This window comes from Trachypithecus francoisi, unplaced genomic scaffold (assembly GCF_009764315.1).
Source record: "Trachypithecus francoisi isolate TF-2019V2 unplaced genomic scaffold, Tfra_2.0 Lachesis_group6, whole genome shotgun sequence".
Lineage (NCBI taxonomy): Eukaryota > Metazoa > Chordata > Mammalia > Primates > Cercopithecidae > Trachypithecus > Trachypithecus francoisi.
This window is the reverse complement of record NW_022681471.1, coordinates 119,275,246-119,285,707: the sequence shown is the minus strand read 5'-3', so window position 1 is coordinate 119,285,707 and position 10,462 is coordinate 119,275,246.

The following is a 10,462-nucleotide window of genomic DNA, read 5'->3' as shown; positions in this document are numbered from 1 at the left end:
TTGTTTTTTTGTAATCCTTGGCCTACAACTTCATCCACAATAGCTCCTTCACCCCTTCCACACACACAACCCTGCAAAGCTTCAGTCAACATTTTTCCTTATTCCAGCAAGGCTGTTATCTAGACTCTAGAGAAAGCACTATCAACATAGGAATAAAGGGTCAGCATTTGATATGTTTTGGGGATAGGCTTAAGGAGGCATTTTACCATGGTCCTATCTTTATATTAAAATCTGCTACCATAGCCTCTGATTGCTCATACACAAACTGGGATTTTTTAAAATACTCAATCCCTTTATCTCTGCAATTTCACTTTATAGGCTCAATTGGATCACCTTTTGCAGTTCACACAATGCTCTGTCTCCCTTCACTTGGGCTTTGCTTGAAAAAAAAAAAAAAAAAAAAACCCAAGTATTCATTTTAAAAATGAGTGTATGTTTAAAATAATATAAATTTTGTGAGAATACTCAATTATTAATTCATATTTGATTTGGAAGAAACATGGGGAGTATTTTAGTTTGTTTTTTTTAATACCCTATCTAACAAATTCACTAAATATTATTTGATCCTGATGATGACTATTTTTTATAGTGTTGATTAACTGTAAAGGTATTTTAATAGTATTTCAGATCAGCCCTAAATAAGTATACTTACAGGAGCTGGTCAAGTTTACCATGTGGTTGGTCTGTGTATCCACCTAAAATTCACAAATACCCAGGAAGTTGCTTGGCTTCCCCAAGGCACTTCTAGCGGACTGACAAAGGAAACATGGGAACCAAAGACAGAGGGGAGTTAACAGCTGGTTTCCAGTCTTAGGAACAACAACAACAACAACAACAACAACCCACAAGTGGGAGAAAGTTGAAGGACTTGTTCCCAACTCTGGGCAAGAGGACAGAACAAGTGGCATCTAGGGATGGTGGGATTGGATTCTCTATGAAAACACTTTGTTTAAAATGCATTGTTGCTTAAAACCTGGGCTTTTGTTTTTCTGTCATGACCAACACACTTGGATCTGTGTTAGGTAAGAGTTTTTTGAGGTTTTCCTATTTCATACACCAAGGCTCATGGAATTTTGGAGCTGAAAGAAATTTTGAGAGTATGTGTTAGGCAAAGCCATACCTTTGTGCTGTCATCCATTACTTGAAGTGGGGAGAGGCATCTGGAAAAACATAAGATCAACATTATATTTAAAGGAGTTCAAAATTTGTCATTTTATTTTTATTTCGCTGTCGCCAGAATCTTGATTTTAGATCTCTGAATCATGCTTGCCAATGTCTTAAACGCAGCTTCAGGGAAAACAAGCTTATTATTCCCTGGCACTCTACTCTTTGCCTTCTTACCCACTCATTTGCTTCATGGAGGATGAAATTTGAGCTAGATCAGACGCTGAATGATAGAAGGGATTTTGACAGTTTGAGAAGGAAAAGAAGATAGCATAGCAGAGATGGCTACTTGTCACTCAATATTCAGTCTACCCTTTCAAATGAACAGAATAAGCCCCTCTTATTCAACCAGTCCTATGTCCTCCCAGAATGAAGACTATATTTCTCCCAGCCTCCCTTGCTGCTATATGCGGTCATGTGGTTAAGTTCTGGCCAATATGCTGGCCAGAAAGACGGAAACTTATGCACTCTCATTCATCTCCTTCCTCATCTTCCTCCATCTTATTGATTAGAATGTGATTGTAGTGTCAAACCATCTTAGACCATGAAGATAATGACAGCATAGGGTATCACAGAAGATAATCAGAAGAGGCCTGGCTCTTGGGTGGCTTCATGAAGTAGATCTGTTACATCGTCCTTGGACCTTTTACCACTGGACTATTTCATGAGAAAGAAAGAAACTCTCATTGTGTAAGCCACTGCATGTAGCCAAACCTATTGACAAACTAATACAGGCATTTTAGTTAAAAATAATGTGAGCAAAAGCTTAGAAATAGGAAAAATGGAGGCCAGATTTTTAAAAGAATAAGAATTTTTGGTTCCAAGTTTCTCTCACATACTCCATGTATTATCTAGGTGTGTTTTTAACAATCCAAATCTGATCAGGTCATTCTCTCATTTAAAACCTTGGGCCAAATTACTCTGAGAAACAGAAAAAAATCCTCATAAATGAATAGAGGATGATAATAATGATAGTTGGGGAAAATATTAGTTTTGGGGATTGTAAAAATCCTGCTCTAAATATTTGAATTTTGAATGATGTCATGCATGGTTTGAATGCGTCTGCCAAAGTTTATGTGTTGGGAACTTAATCCCCAGTGCAACAGTATTGAGAGTGAAACCTTTAAGAGGTGATTAGGTCATGACGGCTCTGCTCTCCTCTCATGAATTGGTTAATGCCTGTATTGAAGGAGTGAGTTTGTTATTGCAAAAAATGAATTTGTTATAAAAGCTAGTTCGGCTCTCTCTTTCTCTCTTGCTCTTCTGCTTTCCCCCATAGAATGGTACAGCACAAAGGCTCTCGCCAGATGCCAGCACCATGCTTTTGGACTTCCCAGCCTCCAGAATTGTGACCCAAATAAACTTCTATTCTTTATAAGTTATATAGTCTGTGGCATTCTGCTTTAGTAGCACAAAATGGAGTAAGACAAATGACTTAAGACAATTTGTAAATTCCTAGCCTTCTCCTTCCAAGCACAACTGTTTGTCTTTCATTCAGTGGTCTGCTTAGCCATCTTTATATGAGAATATCAGATATCTTTACATCAGAACCAGAGCCTTCTTTATATCAGAATAGCTTCACTGCTCATTATTTCATCAAATTTATTGTGTATCTATATGCCAGCTACCATCCTAAGGTATGAAGATATTGTGGTGGGCAAAACAGATATTATACTGCCATCATAGAACTTTCAGTCTAAAGGTACATGATGGACATTAAGCAAATGATTAGATAATCACTTAATTGATTACAATTGTAGTAAATGCTTCTAAGAAGAAGTTGTGAGAGCATACCTAACTCTTACTTTTATTCTTGCATTTTCAAATGATTGATTCTATAGTTTTCTTTTATACCTCCTTAGAAAATTCATTTAGAAACTTGAGCTTCTGTAATGGGAAACTTTCTGGCTCATCTGATTTCTCTCTATCTATACTCTCCATCTACTGCACCACACAAAATTTGGTACCACCTTACCACAAAGAAGCCCTGGATTGGTTTTGGGAGGCAAGATGTAAAGGCACTAAATTATCTAATGGAGCATTAGAAAAGCACAAAAAAGCATGGAGAATTCATAAGAATTCTCCAGTGCAAAAGGACAGACCTCTATCCAACTCATTGTTAGATCAGACTAGTGACAAAAGAAACTTTTTCGTAGATCTGAGTACACATTTATTAACTTCTAATTTAATTTTAATCCCATCGCTGGCTTTAAAAATATACAATAATTTGGCTGGGCGTGGTGGCTCACGCCTGTAATCCCAGCACTTTGGGAGGCTGAGGTGGGCGGATCACAAGGTCAAGAGATCGAGACCATCCTGGCTAGCATGGTGAAACCCCATCTCTACTAAAAATACAGAAATTACCTGGGCACGGTGGCAGGCGCCTGTAGTCCCAGCTACTCAGGAGGCTGAGGCAGAATAGCATGAACCCGGGAGGCAGAGCTTGCAGTGAGCCGAGATCACACCACTGCACTCCAGGCTGGGCGACAGAGCAAGACTCTGTCTCAAAAAACAAACAAACAAACAACAACAACAAAATATATATATACATACACACACACACAATAATACTTCACCTAGCACTCTCAAAATCTTCAGCAAACTAAAATAGTAAATCAGAGATAACCAGAAAACACACTCTTCTCCAAGTAATAAAATAAAACCAAAGCAACTATAAAAAAATCAACCAGTGAAAACATACCAGACATTACATTTAGGCAGTTCTCACACAAACTGTTTTCGGTGAACAATGTGTATAAGACGATCTTTATAATAGTCATATTTCACGGATCACCAAGAAATCTTAAAATTCTGTTCAAGTCCAAACTGAAAGCTTGTACTTTCTAGAATGAAAATTTGTGGTGTGGTTGTAATCTGGGTGCTAGTATAGTCCACCAGACACAGTAGACTGCAATTCCACTTTCAGATGATATTCCAGAATCATTCCATATCATTGATGGGATTCTTGACATGCTACTCCAAAATATGGCATTTTGGCATTTGAAAAAAACAGGAGAAGCAGGAAGGTCATTCTTACCTTCCCCTCATCTTTCTTCCCTGAAATAGATCATAAAACCTAGGAAGGTCGCTCTCTGACCTCCCTCTCTTCTTTCTGAAGGCCCTTATGTGACAGGTATCCTGCCCTATACACACAGGGATGCCAAAAAAATCTGAACAAACAGGCCTTGCTAAGTTCGCCCCAGTTTTGTTTTGTTTTGTTTTTTACCATTAGACCACACACCCTTTTTTCCTCCATTCATACTTCTACATGACTGTTCATAGAAATACACAGGTTTCCCTGTTTTTGTTTTTGTTTTCTTGGTCTTCATTTCTGAAGGCTCCTGCATCACATAGAGCTTATATTTATTAAATTTGTATACTGGTCTCTTGTTAATCTGTCTTTTGTTATAGGGATCTCAGCCATGAACCTTGCTATGGGTGAGGAAAAATATATTACTTTTTCTCCCCTGTGGCATCCCAAACAATTCTCAGCCATCCTCATTTGTAAATAATTCCTATGCATTTCTAGCCAGAATATTTTCAAAGCAAACATCCAGAATTTTTTCAAAGCAAAGCAAAGCGGGCCGGGCACGGTGGCTCAAGCCTGTAATCCCAGCACTTTGGGAGGCCGAGACGGGCGGATCACGAGGTCAGGAGATCGAGACCATCCTGCCTAATACGGTGAAACCCTGTCTCTACTTAAAAATACAAAAAAACTAGCCGGGCGACGAGGCGGGCGCCTGTAGTCCCAGCTACTCGGAGGCTGAGGCAGGAGAATGGCGTAAACCCGGAGGCGGAGCTTGCAGTGAGCTGAGATCCGGCCACTGTACTCCAGCCTGGGTGGCAGAGCAAGACTCCGTCTCAAAAAAAAAAAAAAAAAGCAAAGCAAAGCAAACTGGAAAATTATTGAGTGCCAATATACTAACATATATACTGAATTCCATTTTCACCTGGACACAAGGTGTGCAAATGGTATGCATTGAGTAAATGTCCCATGTCAATGTCTTATATCTTTATCTCTAAGTGAAATTTGTGTTGATGGACACATTCACCTCAAAAAGAAAGTAGGTTTGTTTCTCATTTAAGACATGGCAATCTAATATCTTTTCCTCTAGCACCTCTGTACGCCTTTCCCCACCCTCACTCTCAGCTGATGACATCTCATACTTAGTTGAGAAAGCTGAAGTCACTAGACAGGAAACTGTCTTTTCTATATTTGTCATCTTTTGTCGTGCTACAATGAAAGTTGTATGCTTTCTTTTATCAAAGATGCTCTGGCTCTGTCCCCAAGGATTTTGCTTCCGCCATTAGCTTTTCTTTTTCCTACATCACTTTTTTCTTCTCCACAGTATTTCTATCATGAGCATAGAAATACACTTTAGTATTCCTGCTGGCCCCAATTAAAACCTTTTCAACTCTATATCTCCCTTTACTCCTTGTTCCTGGCAATTTTGTTGTAAGAGCTGTATCTATGTGTTGTCTTTACTTCCTCAACTCCCATTCTGACCTCAGCTTATGCCAAACTGGCTTCAAACCACACCACCCCACTGAAACTGTAGTTGTTAGTGTCATTATTGGTCATAATTTTTGAAATCCAATTATCACTGTTTGATCTTTATTTTACTAAATCTCTCAGCATTATAAAGAGGTTAGTACTTTTCTATTAAAAAACAAAACAAAAAAAAACCTTCTCTTTTGGCTTCTGTGGCTTTACACTTAACTGCAGTGATTCTCAAAGTGTGGTTCCTGGGCCAGCAGCAATAGCATCACCTGGGAACTTGGTAGAAATGAAAGTTATTGAACCTTAACCCCTGTCAACTGAATCAGAAACGCTGTGGGTAGGGCCCAGAAAGCTGTGTTGCATAAGTCCTCCAGGTGATTCTAATCCAAGACAAAATTTGAGAACCACTGCTCTACTAATTTTCCTCCTACTTCAATTATAGTTCCTTTTAATTTTTTGTCTCTTTCAGTTAGTTATTGCTGTATAACAATTCACCCCAAAACCTAGTGACTTACAACCACCACCATTTCTTTAATCAATAAGTTTCCCCATTGCTTTGTATATTTTCCTAGGTTAGGCTCCCCAGAAGAAGGCTATAAGGCAAGGATTTCAGAAAGGAAAGCATAAGGAAGTGAGATAGGAAAGAAAGGCAGCTAATATGAGGTGTATTAATGAGCAGACTATTCCTGTGAACAACTGGGTTCGATCCCTCGGAGAGCTTCCAAGGCACTATCCCACCCGAAGGGTAAAGAGGTTGGGATATTTATTGACTCGCTGCCATTCTCCATTGGCTGTAACTTGTCCACGTCTCACAGCTGTAACTCCCTTGTATTCCCTACCTATCTGGTGTGAGGACCAAGCTTGTGTCTGTGGATAGAGAAAGCCCTAAAGCAGAAAGTCTGGGTGCTTGCACAAAAAGATCATCTGCACAGAATGATGGCCAAGAAATGTGGGTGGGGCACCACAACATTTACCTCAAACCTTGGGAAGTGTATACACGGAGGCAGTGTTAGGATCTCTTTTCTCTGCCTTCCTGTGCTCTTAAGTGTATTTCACTGTTTTGGTCCCTTGTCTACCCCTTATATTTGACTATCAGGTTCTTGAAGGTCTATTACACTTACTCATTGTTTTTACCCCCGTTCCTATCTCAGTGCCCAACACAGAGCTGACAGTTAATATATGTTGATTGGATGCATGTGTGGGTATTTCATCTTTTTTATCCATTAAAAGATCTCACACATAGATGAAAATTTTAAAATCATTCATTGAATTGAAGAGGCCTTGTGGTTGACATGAGTATAAATTGGACCATTATTAACTTCAAACTGTAGCAGGACAAGCCGTGGACAAAACCTCTCAGACACCGAGATAGTGAAGGGAGTGGCTTTCATCAGCTGGGAGCATCGGCAGGCTAGCGTCTTAAAATCCGAGCTCCTCAGGTGCTCAACTTCTGTCCCTTTGAAGGGCTCACAGCTCTAAGGGGGTCCGCGTGAGAGGGTCATGATTTTTTTTTTTTTTTTTTTTTTTTTTTTTGAGGCGGAGTCTCGCTATGTCGCCCGGACTGGAGTGCAGTGGCCGGATCTCAGCTCACTGTAAGCTCCGCCTCCCGGGTTTACGCCATTCTCCTGCCTCAGCCTCCCAAGTAGCTGGGACTACAGGCGCCTGCCACCTCGCCCGGCTAGTTTTTGTATTTTTAGAAGAGACGGGGTTTCACCGTGTTAGCCAGGATGGTCTCGATCTCCTGACCTCGTGATCCGCCCGTCTCGGCCTCCCAAAGTGCTGGCATTACAGGCTTGAGCCACCGCGCCCGGCCGAAAGGGTCATGATTGATTGAGCAAGCAGGGGGTACGTGACAGGGGCTGCGAGCACCGGTGGTCAGAGTGAAACAGAACAGAATGGGAGGTTTCACAGTGTCTTTCCATACAATGTCTGGAATCTATAGATAACAACAGTTGCTAGGTCAGGGGTCGAATTTTAACAACCAGGCTTAGGTCAGGCAGGCCCAGGCCTGGTTTCGGGTCTGGTTCCTAGGCGCCGGGCTACCTGCCTTTAGTTTCACTTCTCTTTCCTTTTCTGAGTATAAAACAATATGAGAGGGTCTCTGTCTTCCCTCATTTCCCCCCTTGAGACTCTCACTTTTTATTAGTGGGAGTTCTCACTCTTATTTTTGCTACTTATGTCTTCTTGTGCAATAAATTGATAGTGATTCATATAATACACTTGTGCTGATGCATTTTGGTGAACTAAGGTAGCAATGAAGCTTTTTATCATTTGAAGAAGTACAGGGAGCAAACAAGGGAGCAGTAAGCAGGTTTCTATTACTATGAAACTCCTATTATAAGAGTTTTAAATCCTCGTGCTGGGAACCACCTTGTAAACATGGTTTCAGGGTCGAATCCGTGCTACACTTGTACGGGTGCATGTGCCAGTTTTGTCATATTTCTAACTACGTCTTTAACTATTTGCCTTTGATTATCTATGTGGAGACAGTAATTAGTAAGGTTAAATTTCTTATAGACCTCTTTTTCAGCTGTTAGCAAGTAGTTGAGAGCCAATCTATTTTGATAGATAGCATTTCTTATCTGAGTTTCTTGCTGGGCCAGAATAGTCAAGGCTTGACCGGTTTTATTAGTGATGATTTCTAAAACAGCTTGCAACCGTATGATTCAGGTGAGCATGTAAATGGGGGTCCGGTGTCCCTATGAGCCATCTTGTGTCTAAGTGGCAGGCCTATAGTATTGTATAATGTTTTTAGGAGGCCATTCATCATCTTTTTAATTATCTACGACTACGTTTTGCTTTTCGCAGGAAGCATAGACAGGGAAGCTCAGGAGTTCACCTGTTTTTATGGGCAGTAGGAAGAAAGATGGTTTAATAGTGCCAGTAACACAACTACCTGTCCACTGGTCAGGCAGCTTAGCATAGGCTCTATGTCTACATATCCAGTATAGTCCAATGGGGGCCGTCCAGTCCCGGTGGGATTCTGGGTAGGCCCAAACAGTCTGCAACTTTGGAAATTTATTGAATGGATTTTTATCTGTATGGTTTGAACTCCACCATGTAACTGTTTTTGTGGTACCATTATGCAGTTTTTGTCCTAGGCAACTAAGTCATCCTCAGAATGAGTGGATTCTTTCCTTTTTTAGCTATTCTATATTGTCTAATAATTGAGACTTTTAGAACCTAGAAATGATCAGGGTGATTCTTTCGGGCTGGGGATTCATCAGGAACTGGGTCTGTAGGCACTAATTCTCAGGCTTCTTATGGCCATTGATCGCCTATTACAGTTTCTCCACAAACATAACATGAAGTGACATTTAGATACTGGGCTACATGCTCGGCTAGTTGCAAAAACAAATTTCTGGGTTTTCCTGAAGTCTGTGGTACTGGCACATTTAGTTCATCATAGAAAGTCTGAAATACTGGGCCGGGCGCGGTGGCTCAAGCCTGTAATCCCAGCAGTTTGGGAGGCCGAGACGGGCGGATCACGAGGTCAGGAGATCGAGACCATCCTGGCTAACACGGTGAAACCCCGTCTCTACTAAAAATACAAAAACTAGCCGGGCGAGGTGGCGGGCGCCTGTAGTCCCAGCTACTCGGGAGGCTGAGGCAGGAGAATGGCGTAAACCCGGGAGGCGGAGCTTGCAGTGAGCTGAGATCTGGCCACTGCACTCCAGTCCAGGCGACAGAGCAAGACTCCGCCTCAAAAAAAAAAAAAAAAAAAAAAGAAAGTCTGAAATACTGGTTCCAGAGAGAGTTTACGAACCTCCTCTTTTACTAAGATATTTACTCTAGGATCTAGTCCTTTTCTATCGATGCCCAGAGATATGTGTTCTCCTTTTTTCTACCTTGGATTTAAGGGATTTGTAATTACTAATTTCAAGGGGTTGCAGCTTCCACTCGTACAGGAGGGGCTGCCTTGTCCTTTTTGGAGCTAAATAGGATCTTTTTCATCCGTTTTCTAAGTAGTCTAGATGACACAAGACCAGTAATTACACGCAGTTGCTCATGAGCTTAATTCATGGCAGATATACTTATTTCCTGCTGTGTAACTTTTTTTTTTTTAAATTTAAAGAACCACATCTTAGTCTACGCTGATTGCTATTGATAGTGGCACAAGCATTGAATTTTAGGGTTATATGCTTGGACACCCCTCTTTTTTCTGTCTTAGCTATTACTTTACTTGTGTTGCCTAGAAAAGGACCAGTCCTTCATTTTATTTTAAAACTGTGATCATGGGAGGCTTAAAATGGGTCATAACATGCATCAGGTTGGTTATTTCCTGGGCTACATACCTTGGATAGAATAGCACTATACAAACAAGTTTCTTTCAGAGTCCCAGTACACTTATAATAACCATAAAATAATAGGACTGTAGCAATCTTTTGTCCTACCTGAGTGACTTGATGTATATACTGGGAACAGTCCTCAGTCTGAGGAAGGCCAGTTGAAGTCCTTACTGTACAAGTCCAAATTTTAAGGAAAATGAGTCCCGCGATGAGTTTCCTCATGCTTCGGCTGTGCGTGGACCAGTCAGCTTCTGGGCATGACTAGAGCAGGGCTTGTCGTCTTTTTCAGAGTCACTTTGCAGGGGCTGGCGAAGCTGCTCCCATCCACGTACCGCATACAGTCTACTGATGTTTAAGGATGGTCTCAGAGGTTGGGCCCACTAGAATAAACTGATTCCAATATGTCTACACAGCTATATTTAACTGGGCTCTCTGATACCAGGAGCAAGGTGGTGGGGTTTAGGGTATTGCAAACTTCAGTGGTTATGCGGGGATTTTCACAGAGCAA